Here is a 14,560-nt window from a genome sequence, read left to right as displayed (position 1 = left end):
TTTATTTATGACCTTGACCTTTGACTTTTTGACCACAAAATCAATAGAGTTCTTCTTTAGTCCATAGGGAGTAACTGTTGCTATGCTAAATTTCATTGCAAAAGCTCAGAGGGTTCTCGAGATATCGTGTGCAAACAAAAGCGTTCCAGACAGACAGAAAGACAGCTAGATGGAAGGACAAACGGACAAACTCAGGAGGGGGGGGTGTGTGTGGTTAAACATTAGGGTACGTTGAGAAAAAAGCTGGGTGGGGGATGTCATCCCCCCTACCCAACCCAAACCTGATGCTACATGCCTGATTGACATGGTTTTACTTTATAATTATGTGAGCGGTCATAGTAACTCTCTTTCATAAACAAGAATTATTGTGAGCAAGCTAATAAAATGATACCAACCCTCCTGCTATTGCATTAAATGTTTTTTATTACAAAAAGGTCTAAATACCAATTTGAAACCTTTTAAAATTTTACTAGTGCAGATATACATACCAAAAATGACTATGACAAATACTCAAGTCATAGGTAGTAAAACCAATGTGTTGAGCACAAACTTCCAATTTCCCTTCATTCGAAGTTAAATATGTAAATGTGCCAAACTCATATAGTACACTTTTACTGCAGTGACCTTGAAAAAGATATGTCCTTGAGTCAAGGGCAAACATGTTCAAATGAATTTTGGTCAAGGTAATGACAAACCTACAGCTTAAAAATAATTCCCAAGATGAAACCAAGTCTTTTCATTACAATGTTACAGAACGGGCAAAGGTTGCACTTTTCTTCTACCAATGACCTTGAACTTGTTCAAATGACCTTGAGTCAAGTTTTTGACACATCTCTTGATCGCAACCAATCTTAATATCAAGTATGAACTTTCAGTGGCACTTCATTGAAATGTTATGGACAAGTCAAAATTTTACATACATATGGATCAGTGAACAAGGTGATTCCTACCCCCCCCCTCCTTTTTCTAAGTTTCGTTTGTGAGGAATATAAAATTCCTTTTGAAATTGAATGTGCATTTATTTATTAACAATAGTAAAGTTATGAGTATGCTTTGATCAGAACCAATATGGCCAATATAATGGACACTGAACATGTATTCAAATTACCCCCACCCCTTCAAAAAAGCTTATAAATGCCAGATTTTCACACATTTTAACCATTTGTAACTTTTTTCTGCTAAAGTTGCCTGCAAATTTTATTGTAAAGATATGACATATAGATAACCCCTAACAAGATCATACCATTCATTTTTCCAGCAGTGGTTGTAGATTTTGTGAATAAAGTGATAAACATATGTAACTTTTTTCAAAATTATATTAAGCATTGATGCAATGTTCTTTTCCCGTTGTCATGGCAACAATCAGGCGCGTAGCCAGCATGGAAATGAAGTGTACGCAGAAAACGGTCAGGGGTCTCGGGGCCGCCTTGACCCCCCCAGTGGGTCCAGGACGAAGCCCTGGTGGGGGCCCAGGGGGCGAAGCCCCCGGAAGCTCCTGGATTTTACGAAATGTTTCAGTCATTTTCTTGCAAAAGAAATGACGATAATCACTTTTCTTGAGCAAACACTTAGCTAAGTTATACTGCTTCCATCGATACTTAGGGAAGAGAACGATAATTTATCAAATAAAGTTACGCATATATTGTTATTGGAAAAAAGTTTCCAAGTGTATCAAGAAAAAAAAAGTAGCAATTGCAATATCGTTATCATTGGAGTTTAAATATTTCAAAATATAAACGGGGTTGCTGTGTTTTGATTACCTTCATATTTGATAGCTGAAACGATTCCGAGAATGTTTCAATTATAAAATAATTCTTTAAATTGGTAACATCATTAAAAGAATTTTTAGCTATATTATTATTTACTTTGTTCACCATACTTTAATTGTTTAACGACATTTATTCATCACCTTTACGGAAATTAAAAATCTTGTATAGTCGTCCAAGACCTTTGTAACTTTTTCTTTCGATCAAAGTCCCTTGGATCGCTTTCCTTCATCAAATATTTGTCCGGATAATCAGGATTACGCGGATTAACAGTTGAACATTTTGGTTCAACAATATTTTTTTCCTCAAGAATGTTGAAATATGATTTTGGAATTGATTTCATAAAGGACTAAATTTGAATGAGACATGCTGAACAAAATTTGAATCGAAAGTCAAACAATAAGACGCAAAATAATTTGAAACACAGGTGGTTTCTCTTTTTCCCCAAATAAATTTCTCTCTTTCTTTTTTCCTTCTTTTTTATCTCTCTTTCTTTCTTTTTTTTTTTGGAAAATGATGTGTACGCACTTGCGTACTTGCGTATAGGCAGCTACGCGCCTGACAATATCACTACAGAAATTTTGTTTTTACTATTTTTGGAGAATAAAGTAATTCCATCTTTTAACAAACAAGGGCACCGCTAAGCGGAGCATCCCCTCGCGGCAGGAACATCTCTGGGAATGGCAATATCTCATGAGAGATAAATTCTCTAGAGGGATGTTAAACATGTTGAAGATTGATAGTACAACGTATCTTGTTTAATGTCCCTCTCATGAATATTTTGCTCATATTATGAAAGCTTGCCCGTGAAGAGCTGCCCATTTTTTTCTCATACTATGCACTGACGGCCATTGAGCAGTGAGGGATCCTTTTGTACCAGCATCTATTGGGACATTTGCCCTTGGTTTACACGGTCTCATTCGAAGGACCAGTCTTCACGTCCTCCAGTGGGATTCAAACCCGCAAGATTTGGATCAACTCCCTTACTTTTGAAAAAATAATAAGTGGAGTGTTTTTGTTGATCCAATTTTTTTTTACAAAATGCAAAGTACAACGCGTCTTGGTTGGGGGGGGGGGGATAACATTGATGCCTAATTTGGGGTAGTAAAGTTTAATAAAAGGTATTAAATTTTTTTTAAGCTCTATTTATTTATTTAACAAAATTATAGGGGGTGGGGGTGTCTATTTTTAACATAAAATCAAATTGCAAAGCATTTAAGTTGGGAGGGGTGGGGGTCATAATATGCATACGTAATTGGGCAGTTTCCCTTATACCTAGTAGAAACATATCACTTATGCTACATGTACAAGTCTCAGTAATTTTAATTATTTACCAACCTAATTAGTATATTTCACAGTTCCAGGCAATACGCATTTTTTTCGTAATGAAAAATAACATTGTACATCGAGAGTTTATTTGAAATTGTGGCATAGACGTCGGAACCGGGTTGGGGTGGGGTTGGGGGGTGGGTCTTAGCCTCCCACTTTTTTTTTTTTTTTTTACAATTTTGACAATTTCTATGCATTGAAAATTGGGGTTTACTTTTTATGTTGGTTTAGCCCCCCCCCCACTCACACACTTTCAATTTAACGTGCATCCCAAATTCGCAGACACCTGGTGGAGTTTGGTAGTGAAACCGCGACGTTCATCAAATTCTATTAATCTGGTTCCTACAGACTCGACACGGTTTTTAAACTGGTTCCCTAGCGGAAATGATTGTTAACTCGTACATAAAATGTCAGGGTTTCGAGACAGTGTAAATGCGATATCTAAAGAAATATTTCATCAATGAACTTAAAAATTAATAGGCTTCTTCCTTTTATACTGCCACACAAGTATGTAAACGCTGAGAGTGGTTGTTGCAAAGGTTTTCTGTCAATCTTGCCCACAAATGATTATTGTCAACTTGTACATAAAATGTCAGTGTTTCGAGGCAGTAAAAACGCGATATCTGAAGAAATATTTCATCAACGGACTTGAAAATTAATAGGCTTCGTCCTTTTATACTGCCACACAAGTATGTAAACGCTGAGAAAGGTTAATGCAATGGTCCTCTGTCAATCTTGCCCACAAGGTAACGAACACACTAACACACTAACACACACACACACATACATACGCACATTCGCGATGCTATATCCCCTCCGCAACTAGTTGCGCGAGGGGATAATAAAGTAACCAAAATACCTTATCTTATCACGTTCAGAAAACATATTCGTAGAAAAATGTCTAAAAATCATTGATTTTCATAAGGATTTATGAACCCGTTGCTTAGAGGAAATGAATTTCCTTGGATACCAGTCCCTTCATACGTTCGAAAAAAAAATTTAATTGTGTTTTAGCATTAGGTAAGACAAAATCTTTCATATACCAAAAGCTTTTGAAAAAATAAAATTTTGACTTTCCATTCAATGCTCGATGCTTGCTGATTTTGACTCTTAAATATCTATTACCCTTGATTTACATAAACGAAACTAAAAGAAGGTTTTGTACTACTTTTCCAGATTTATAGGTTATCCACTGGCATTTAAGGTCTTCAATCCCTAATAGAAAGAAATTCAATGAAATTTAAAGCATAACAGATATGTAGGCATTGAATACTCAGTTTATTTAGACATACTTCCCATTTATTACTATAAGTATGTATAGTGGGATGTGTCCTAGTTTATGACCTTGAATTTTGGTAAGAGTTATCTCCCCTTTTTTGATTAATTAAAAAAAAAATCAATTAAAAAAAATTTAGTTGGTAAAGAAATTGTTTTCAATTATTATTCTATTTCTTATATTTCAATGCATCTTTCCACCACAGGATTTATTGATATTCATATTATTTGAATTTTTATTTTGAAAAAACACTTTTCCCCATAGACTTCAATGCAACCTTTGTTAATTAACTACTGCTTAATTAATGAACTTTTTGAAAATTTCTCGTGGGCAATCCTTTTCCACTATAAAATGCTTAATATAATATCAGAGTATTGTGTACTTGACGGACATTTAAGGGTAGAGAATTTGGTTCCATTAGGGATTGAAATCCTTAAAAATATTCAATTGTTTCAAATCCATGCTGATTTTAAGTGGTGCATAACATGCTTTTTAATTCGAAATATCTACAAGTATCTAACTATTACCAATACAGAACGATTGGGTAATATATTCTGAAGTAAAATGGCACATAAAAAGGGCCCATTAAGTATTGCTTAAGTGCACTTGTCCTTCTTATTAAAACTCCAAATTAAAACAATGCTGTGCTACATGTAACAAGATAAAGCTGTAAAACGTTGAATAATGTCACATAACGTCACTGATAATTGGAACGTCATTTTACTTAATTACCCTATTGAATTAGTTACTTGCTTTTTTTTCTAGTTGTATTTTAAAGTTTTATTTAAATATATACCTCTCCAAATATTAGCATTTTTATGATCGTATACATCATAAACTAGATGCTGTCATGAGACAGTAATACCCGCACTAATGTGTTTGCCTCTAAATACACACCCGTACATATTGGGCTTTCCAAGGAAAAGTCTATAATTTACACAGTACATGTATTTGTCACATAGAGTATAACATTCTCAGACCCTGTGACTTATGACTCAGTATTTTATATACTTCATAGGCATCGGAAGGAAATTAAAAGTGGGGGGGGGGGATAATTGAAAGGGGAGGGGGGGGGCTAAACCAACAAGAAAGGTAAACCCCAATGTTCAATACATAGAAAATGTCTATTTTTGCAAAAAAAAGGGGGGGGCGGTTAAGAGCCCCCCTACCCCCCAGCTCTGATGCCTATGTGCTTGAAAAAACAGAATCTAATTAATGGTGTGAATTCAATTTTAAAAAATGTTTTGCTCATAATTGGAACCTTTTTAAATTTAATAATGCCCCCCCCCCCCCCCCCAACACCACACACATACGCACCCTCGATCTCACAAAACGTACGTTTTTTTTTTTTTTAAATAGGCTATACATGTAGATGGAAAAGTCATGTTAAAACATAGTTTTTTATAAATTAATTTATAAAATTTGTTCTTGAACTTTACATGTTTACATGTAAACACCTTTTGGAAACATTTCTTATTACATTGGGTTGCGTCATCCATAACATATTTTTAGATTAAGCATCACTCGCCACACCTCGGCTGATTCGTACTGAACGGAATCATCCAAGGTTTACATAGCATGCACATGGTGCAGATGTGCATGGGAAATATTCATTCTGTGTAATAATTGGATTATATTTCATGAAGTTGACAAGACCTATGACAGTCGGTAAGTACAAGTTTAAGTATAGATTGGGGTAAAATAAACCGAAAGATTAGGTTAAAGTTCAAAGATCATCGCATGCTACAGTAGTCAAATTTCACATTGTGAAGTTATCTCCCGTTGTCCATGTGACATTCAGTTACTGGTGCAGATCCAGATTTTTTTTCAGGAGCGGGAGGGGGGTTCACAACTCAGTCATAAAAATGCTAGCCAAGAATTTCCTCACAAGCAAAGAAAAGAAATGAAAACAAAATAAAATCAATGATAGTGGTGTCGTGGGGTCAATGTTTTATAAGGGGGATAATGTCCAAAGTCATTTTTTTATTTGCTTCAGTATATAGTCTCATTTGAATAACAAAGCAAATTCCAGGGGGGGGGGGGGTCCACTCTCCCTAGCCACTCCCTGTCCCTGAAATTATAATTGATCTTGTGATTCCAAAACAGATTTTTTCCCCATTTGACGATATACAAATTTTGCTTCTTGTATTAATTAATAATGTCTGTCTGTTTGTCTGAAGAAATTTGATCAGTAATTTAGCTTAAATTTTTCTAGGGCTTTCATGCTTAACATGTGTATTCATTGTGAACTTTTAACAGCTATATATATGTTTGACCTTGACCCTACAGTTTGACCCACTTAAAAAAAAACTTTAACCTTGGCAATTAACTTTTGAACAGGAAGTGCCAGGGATTTCTTATTTCACATGTGTATTCCTTGTGACAAGACTTTGACACCAACAATTTTAACCCTTTGACCTTGACATTAAAGTTTGCCATACATTTGAGAAACTTCAACCTTCACCATAAGCTGCCATACATGGGCATCAGTGTTAAACAAACACATCTTGTCTTAATATATGAATATATATATATATATATTAATATAAACTAGAGGTACTGTGAGCGATGAGCTCACTAAATGATACCCCCCGCCTCCATATACTAGTAGTTTTAATGGCAAAGTCCATGTTTTGCTATGGCCGGAAAACCCAAAATATGTGTCGGATCAAAAAGTAAAATAGGAGGTGCACAATGGCAATATGTAATAAAGATTCTGTGAAAGTTTCATCAAATTTCATTCAGTGGTATGAGAGGAGTTGCGGATAAGAGATGGGTACCCTAAAGCGTAACAGACGGACGGACGGACGGACGGACGGACAGACTAGCTGTTCTTACGAGAGGTACATTGTGGGGTAAAATTAACGTATTTTCCAGCAGTGTGGGGTTTTTTGGGTACTGTGGGGTTAACCCCATAATGAAGAGGTCTAATTACGTTCAAAATTACTCTATGAGGTCGAAAAACCTAAAATTAGATTTAACCTCACAAAGACTTTGTCCAAATTTTGGACATGTCCTTAGCCCAAAACGCTCAGACATTCAGAAATCTGCTGTTTAGAGGAGTTCGGTAATTGAATCGAGGAGTTCCGAATACCTGAGCATGCGCATATATTTAAAACTAACTGCGCATGCGCAGAATACGGAAGTAGCTGTGTTTGGACATTTTGTATTAGCAGTGAGGAAATTCGGAAACACAAAAAGCAAATGCAGTAAGTCTTACTATTTTGTTGCACCACATTGAAAAAAAGCTTTGTAAGTTGTTTGATATGATTCATACGTACATTATGCAGTTGTAGAATTTATTTAAAGTCAAGGAAAGGACACTTGTAGTCCACATAAACACACACCGATTGAAAACGGGCTTTTGTGAAAAAAAATATAATGAATGCACTGATAGTTCTTTTTTTAATCAGAGGTCTGCAATGAAAATCGACCGATACCCGGGGGTCGGGCTAGTGGTTTTCTGCAAGAGGGTCGCCCCGTTGGCCAGTAAAAAAAGATAATATTATTTATACACGTGCAATACATGCAAAGCACACCTGGTACGTATTTTCACTCGTTTTTTGCAACAAAAGTCCAAACCATTTAAATTTTTCATATAACATGCTCCAACTGTCAATAAATCTCCATAATTTAATCCGTGTTGGAGTACTACTTGGCTTATTTACTTCAAAAAACGATCGTGTTTTTTTCTTAATTCGAATTTTCTCTATATCTATGGTAATTACATGCAGATATCTCATAACATAAATACATGTGATTCTTCCAATGGGAGACAAAATCTCTGGATTTTTCACGCCTCTTCCGCCCCTTCCGATTAATTTTTAAATCATCCGTGTTTAAATTTTTTTCAAATTGAATATTTTTGGCTTTAATTTTATCCTGTTTTGTAGTATAATTGCGCTCTCTCTCTCTCTCTCTCTCTCTCTCTCTCTCTCTCTCTCAATTCATTCTAGATACGTACCAATTGTTTATCTACTCTTCACACATTTGTTTACATGTACTTGTAATCGTACCTTAATCTATAGAGAAAAAATCAGAATGGAAAAATGGAATTAATGTCACTGCAATAAATTTTCGCAGCAAGTAGGAATCGTAGGAATCAACATGGGGTTGTATGATTAGGTTGTAAAATTTAGTGGTATATCAATTTGATAAATGACAATCAATGTTTATAAATGAGTGTAGGACATTTTAATCAGTTGTTAAAATACCCAATATGTCACATTGCTTACACAGTCGCTTGTGTAATTATGTGCCGGATAAAAAAATTCACCTATTAAAGAAATTAAACAAATTACCTTTAGATACGTATATATAACTCTCTTTGTGTTAATGGAAAAAATATAATTGTCCTGTAAGATCAATTTGTACTTATTTTTCAAGATCGACCATTGAAAATTTAAAAGAATTAAATCACAATTAATAGTTTTTCTATAGCTAAACTTAAAGAAATTCAAGCTTAAAGCTTCATTTTGTAATTTACATTGTACAATATTAATTCATCATTACTTTGAAAATTTACAGTGAGAGTATGTAACTTAGCTAATACAGGTCTATCAGTATTTTCACACCTGTTAGATTTTGATTCCGTGTAGAAGCTCTAATTGCAACTCTTGTCAAAACAAATGATTCGTATAGCATGATTATCTCGTGAATTTCACCATCAGGAGACGATCGATAGGGATTAGTTACGCTCTACTGCACTTGACACCTGTGTTGTAGTAGAATGATTTTAAACTGCGTTAATACAAATCTTTGGTCAATTGAATAATTTTTTGTGTGTGTCTGTATGTTAGATAGAAATTCTGACAGCTTTATAAAAATAATATTAAAAATTTACCAGACTTTAAAAACTTCAGCAAAGTAGTTGATCGAGGATTAATTGAAGGGGGGGGGGGGGGGTTACACTGCTGATCATTACCTGAACATATTATAGTGAAGTTTTTAAATGAATTTTATTGACACTTACTGAAATAAATTTTTATACTTTATTTAATTCACCATTAAACTGTCTTTTAATTAAAGCTTTTATATTTTTTCTTATTAAAAAAAATAGATAGTAGTAAGGCACATGTATTTCTTCTTGAATGATTTGAATGTTACAAAAGAACACTAAGAGTTCCCGAAACTAGTCAAAAATATGTCGGACAATTGTCTTGTAAATATTCAAAATTCACCGGACAGTTGTAAAATTTACCGGACATTAATTTTTTGTATGTAAATTTAACATATTATAGGATTGGAAATTGTAACGATATAATAAATGTTATGTGTAAATAATTTAATTCTGTGTGTATTCTTGTCTCTCATTGGTTGATTTCCAAAAAGGAACGCATAACATTTTGTATAATCTGGTTTGGTATGGGGACACACCCCCTTGACAACCAGCTGAATCATCTGTATCCATCAATCCCCTCATTTCCAGTCCTTCGGATTCATGAAAAATTCCAGATTTTAATGAATGTACCTTTAACTTGAAACAGTTGCTCGATCTTACCTCATGTAAACAAGCATCATGGCTGCTATATCTATGTATCAGTTTTTACCTCCCCTTGCTTCCCATCACTTCCGTTACTACGGTTGTATTATTGCGCGGTAAATTTGAACTAATAAAAACAACACAATTTTACATCCCCAGTTGTTTAATTATTTTAAAATTAAATTATAAGGAATGACTCTAATTCTTGGCCAGATTATCGAGTATAATATGGTTTGGGTCAGTTTACGCTTTTTTATAATCCGCTTTGCGGATTATAAAGCATAAACTGACCCAAACCATATTATACTTGATAATTTGGCCAAGAATTAGAGTCATTCCTTAAATAAAAAGATGGCAGATTTAAAAAAAAAAATTATTGAAATATTTTGTATATGGCCTTTGTATGCAGGATTTGACGTTGCCGAAGGCGTGTGATGACCAACGCTTAATTCATGTATAAATTTATTATGTCCTTTCTGACAGATTTTTAAAATGTTTTTAAAAATAAAATCTGCAACATGACAACTCTTGGTTGATTGTTTGGAAAATATGTTGTTTTCCAGGCTTTTTTCTTTTGGATTTTTGTATTTTATGTGCCAGGAAAAATATTACGTTAAATATCAAACTCGTTTTAAAAAGCCTGGTAAAACGTCCGATATTTCTGACTAGTTAAAATTTATTATACAACCTCCATACAGTTAAAAATATGTACTAATGATATAAAGATATGCAAATTTATCATGAAAATGATGATTTTAAGTGAATTTGTTGTCGTTTTACTACATTCAAGTCAATCCGCTATTTTTAGAAAAGGGGAAAAACGCGCTTGTATTTTAAATGCTATCAAATACATTAAAAAAATCCAGAAGTTGGTATAATATTATCATGCTAATAGATTAAATTATAGAGAAAATAATAAATGGTAACAAATTGTCTGTAATCAAGCAGAAATAGCAGGCACTCTTGCAACCCTGCAAATTCGTCCTTCAAAACGAAAGTAGATTGTCACATTTTTTTTACTGTCAGAACTACAGAGTGCATATATTTATCATGGAAAATATTTGTTGACAGGGTTTTTAAAACTGTTTTTCCTCCCAGACTTATGGAAATTATTATTTTAATATGTAGCTTTTTATATTAGACAATCAACGTATACATTTTATTTAAACAAGATCTGGCGATGCCCTGAAGTTTTTTTTTTGTTTTTTTTCATTCCTTTAGTTTTGCATTTGTTTATTGTCAGGACAATTGAATTAAATGATTTTGTTAAGATTATATGTAAAGGTTATACAGTCTGTAAAAAAAAAAAAACCATCGGACATTTTGACCAATAAAATTAAGATTTTACCGGTCCCATTCAAAGTTCACCGGGGATCCCCGGTGGACCGGTGCGTTTCTGGAACTCTGAACACTTATGAACAAAACCTTAAAAATTTAATTTGGAATTCTTTAATTTCATATTTTTTAAATAGGCATGGATTAATATATATATACACACATACAAAGGTTTTGTGAAATTGACATGTTTAATTAAATCAACTGTAGTGGTTATTGCTGTTTATTTATTGACTGACTGGCTACTTCTTGGGCAAACTGGAATAAGAGGCCACCTGTCTTAAGTGGCTAGTTTCTGGACTTCCCAAAGCTTAAAACAAGTTTGACTGTACTTTTTCACCTTTTACCAATATAAGAAAGTAGTTCACAGTACATGACAACTATGCTTTAAATAAATTTCGATGAATTTTAATTAGTAACTCGGAATTTTTGTATGTGATATAAATAAACATTTGCTTCTGTATTCCTTTGTAGAGTTCAGATACTGAAAGTGAACATCAGTGGAACTTTGATGATCTAGGCCGCTCTATTTTTGCAGCAACACCAGCATGCGTCGGACATTCATAAAGTTGAAAGAACAAACCTATGACTTGAACACACAATTTGTGATCTGAATATAGTTCACAAATTTAAGGAAAGCAACTATCAAAGACATCCAGATTGATGGTTAGTACATGTTATAAGTGCCCATAAAATCAAGACAACAATATTATTTTACAATAAATTAAAACATAACCTGTTAAAAAAAAAATTGAACATTATCATTTATAAATATATTTTACTGTATTTTTTTTTGACAGGTATACATGAAGTATGAATGAAAGACTTTTCAGAAGAACAAGCGCAATCCCGATTCATTCTTGCCATTGTCTTCTCCAGACGGTGACATTTAGGACCTGACTTACTTTTCAGAAAAAGAAGATGAATCGATTTTTGATAGTTGATCTTAAAAAGATAACATTTTCAGGGGTCGTGGATTGAATGACATTTTCTTGCAATCTCCCATGCAGAGTTGTCGTTCGTTCCTCTCTCAGACACCTCTGCAATGGGCTCACGTCAAGATTTTTGACATAACGTGTAAAACTTGATATTTGAAGAATTGTTTCAATTCAAATCAATAGTTCTGGATTGATTTAGTAAATATCTATCTAAAAATTCAGACATAAACATAGAAATTGAATTGTAATGAATTAAAACAAACGCACTATTTCTCGTGTTTAAAACTGTGTATACGCGAGCCAACGACAGAGGTGAATGTATGAGCCGATGGTAGAGAGTGATTTTCTTGATGGGCAACTAGTTTCAAGTATTTGGATGTCTATTCTCAAGTTACTGCAAACCTTAAATTAACTTCTTGATTATTAGTTAAATGTGAGACCGTTTCTTACTTGAAGTAATCATTTTTTGAATTGAGCTATGTAATCTCTGATTACTTATGTTTATGAGTAGTGTTCAGCTTTAAGACAAAAGGATCTTTTATGAACATTGCATTCGTCATGGTGAATTTCTATACATTAAGTAACAGTCATAGTTTTCGTCTTTTTTAATTAGCGATCTCATTTTAAATGTGAGAAATAATTATTAAACTGAAATGTACATTTATGTTGTTTGATTTTTATTTTTTTGAAAATTGTAAATCAATTGCATGTTGTTGTTTTTTTTTCATTTTATTTTAGGGGATTGGAGTGGGGGTGCAGCTGTAAGTTTGAGTATATTTTCCAAAAGGATTTACGTCGTTATTTTTGTTTAAATATCAATTTTAAAATGCAAAATGATGAGATATTAGACTACACATTTTTTCTTAAAACTTCATTTAAATTAATATATTTTGTTTAAAATAAGTAGCAACACCATGCAAGTTTTAGAGTTATTTGACAACTCACTATATACTTGTTTTTTTTTTACATTTATGAAGATTGTCTCAAATTTTGAGGGTTTTTTTCTGTGTTTAACATTTATTGACATGTTTCTTATCTGTGTTCATCTTGTCGAGTAAATGAAAAGTTTGATTAAATTTTTTTTTAAAAATCAGGATCATCTCTTTTATTTATTATTATTAATTTACAATGAAATTATGTATGCTTTTGATGCATAATGTACACTTCAAATTCATGCACCAGCAGATTTAAAGGAAAAATTCTCATTAGAAATAAGCAGTTAAGATAAAGAGATTATCCAATTAAAAATAGTTTGAAAAATATTTAAAACAAATTTTCAAGTATGTTATCAAAATAGGAAAAAGTATTATGAATATAGTTTGGTATTTTTAATAGTAAAAAAAAGAGGATATGACGTACTGGCAATTGCATCATCTCACTCAGGGTCTTTCCGTCAGAGTTCGGAAAAACAACCTCGAATGTATTAACATCACCTGATGTTAAAGGTTATGCTTTTCTTGTTTTTTTTTCAAATATAGGATAGAGGAAGTAAGAAGTCCCTTTTATAGTAAGTTTTATGTAATATCATAGCATTGAATAAAATTAAACTCCATATTCCACAGATAAAAGGTCTTCATGCATTTATTTCGAAGATCATGAAAAGGGGGGGTTGTTGCCATTGCGTCTAACTAATACATTCGAGGTCATTTGTCAGCTAGTCAGAAAGGCTCGAGAAGTTGCGATTGAACATAGTGGGGGTTCTTGTTCTTTTATTACCAGTCCCTGGTAGAGTTTTTTGATATTAGAACATACTGGGGTTTTCAAACACTTAAATTCATATGGTTACTGGTATCTGTTACATGAGAATACAGCGGGGTTGTTTGTTTAACACTCTGAGGTTACTAAGATGTCTAATATTTTCTATCAGAACATATTGTGGTTCTTGTCTAACACTTTGTGGGGTTAATGTTATCTTTTATCTATATAAGAACATAATGGGGTTGTTACACATTATGGGGTTAGTGTTGTCTATTATCTTTATAAGAGTACTTAGTGGGGCTGTTGTCCTAACACTTTATGGGGTTAGTGTTGTCTATTATCTTTATGAGAGTACATAGTGGGGTTGCTGTTCAAACACTTTATGGGGTTAGTGTTGTCTATTATCTTTATGAAAGTACATAGTGGGGTTGCTGTCCAAACACTTTATGGGGTTTATGTTGTCTTTATGAAAGTACATAGTGGGGTTGCTGTCCAAACACTTTATGGGGTTAGTGTTGTCTATTATCTTTATAAAAATACATAGTGGGGTTGCTGTCCAAACACTTTATGGGGTTAGTGTTGTCTATTATCTTTATGAGAGTACATAGTGGGGTTGCTGTTCAAACACTTTATGGGGTTAGTGTTGTGTATTATCTTTATGAGAGTACATAGTGGGGTTGCTGTCCAAACACTTTATGGGGTTAGTGTTGTCTATTATCTTTATGAGAGTACATAG

At 33.4% G+C, this 14,560-nt stretch overlaps 1 long non-coding RNA gene across 2 annotated transcripts; it reads left to right on the top strand.

The window, feature by feature from the left end:
- Positions 1–6,924: 6,924 nt before the first annotated feature.
- On the top strand, positions 6,925–13,095 carry LOC134260214 (uncharacterized). 2 transcript variants are annotated; one of them, XR_009990489.1, is made up of 4 exons: positions 6,925–7,580; positions 7,785–7,913; positions 11,663–11,854; positions 11,989–13,095. It is a non-coding gene; the product is annotated as an uncharacterized LOC134260214 (long non-coding RNA). The 2 variants fall into 2 exon arrangements; XR_009990490.1 differs by lacking the exon at positions 7,785–7,913.
- Positions 13,096–14,560: the final 1,465 nt, after the last annotated feature.

The sequence above is a fragment of the Saccostrea cucullata genome, unplaced genomic scaffold (genome assembly GCF_032062105.1).
Source record: "Saccostrea cucullata isolate Sc308-1 unplaced genomic scaffold, CSIRO_AGI_Scuc_v1 ctg1545, whole genome shotgun sequence".
NCBI classification, from domain to species: Eukaryota; Metazoa; Mollusca; class Bivalvia; order Ostreida; family Ostreidae; genus Saccostrea; species Saccostrea cuccullata.
Note: the sequence above shows the minus strand (reverse complement) of the source record. Positions and strands in the feature narration are given on the sequence as shown.